General features: G+C 39.3%; 1 protein-coding gene across 1 annotated transcript in view; it reads left to right on the top strand.

Moving 5' to 3' along the window:
• ZSCAN21 (zinc finger and SCAN domain containing 21) overlaps positions 1–1,166 on the top strand; it is a 17,957-nt gene that overhangs the window by 11,234 nt on the left and 5,557 nt on the right. The window lies entirely within an intron of this gene.

Here is a 1,166-nt window from a genome sequence, read left to right as displayed (position 1 = left end):
TTGAGAACCCGCAACGATTTTCGGGCTGTGGGGAAAATCAGGAGATGGAGGTAAGGAAAGCATGGGAAGCTAAATGAAACCCTTCCCAATATCTGGTGTGAGCTAAGAGGAACTACCATAAAGGAAGTAGCAACAGAGAGGGCTGAGGCCTAAAAAAAAAAAAAAAGCATTCTCTGGGAAAAGTGAAAAATCAAACTATTCACTAAATTCTTCACGTTTATGGTTAATACCAATCCTTCTCTCCAGACAGGTGGGGCCTCCCTGGAGTTGCCAGAGTAATTAAAGATAAAAATAGTCAAAGATATATCTGGTCAGTTTTATTTTCCATTTCTCTTGGCATAGCCACTTGGCAGTACTACCCAAAGGGGCTAGTGGAAAAGGATTATCAACGCCATTAATGGGCGTGGGTTTTAGTATCCAGATTGAGGGGACAAGAGACAAAGTTCTTAGGCCCTCCTAAGGAAAGGTGAGTTGGCACTGAAAGCTTTGCATAAAATCTTAAAATATTGTGCCCTCTGATGTACTAGACCAAAAAGATGGGTGTGCTAGCACAGGGGTACAATAAAGAAGTTTATCAGTCTGCCTGAGCTCTGAGTGGAAATAGAAGCATACCCTGGATATTTACCTCAGTAGGGTTTGGGATCTGACTCTATATTACCTGTGTGGTCCAGAAATCTCCAAGCCAAGAAATTAACAGACATTGCCCCTGGGTGCCTGGCAGAAGCAAATGTGAAGTCACAGACTCAGTGAATTCTAGAATATTCCAGGCCATACATGAATCACCAGTGGTGGAGGGGGGAGGTCGGGAATGAAGCCTTTCTACAGAATAAAAACTACAAAATGCCCAAAGAGAGTAAGAGCTAGGAGACACAACAAAATGACAGCGAACCCCTAAATAATCTGTAATAATAGACATCAGTGAAAAGACTTTATAAAATAAGTCGATTTAAAATAATTTAAGACATAAAATAAATGATTGCGATCTTTAAAAAAAACAAAGTGTTTAAAAAAAAAAACAGGCAGCTTTGATAAAAATGAAATAGAGCTTCTAAAAGGAAAAACTATAGTCATTGCAGTTGAGAGCACAATGGGTGTTTTAAACAATTGAAGAGATGATTAGAGAACCAGAAGATAGATGTGAGAAAGTTATCTGAAATGCTGCTTAA

Source organism: Propithecus coquereli, unplaced genomic scaffold, assembly GCF_000956105.1.
Source record: "Propithecus coquereli isolate 6110/MARCELLA unplaced genomic scaffold, Pcoq_1.0 Scaffold137, whole genome shotgun sequence".
NCBI lineage: Eukaryota > Metazoa > Chordata > Mammalia > Primates > Indriidae > Propithecus > Propithecus coquereli.
Note: the sequence above shows the minus strand (reverse complement) of the source record. Positions and strands in the feature narration are given on the sequence as shown.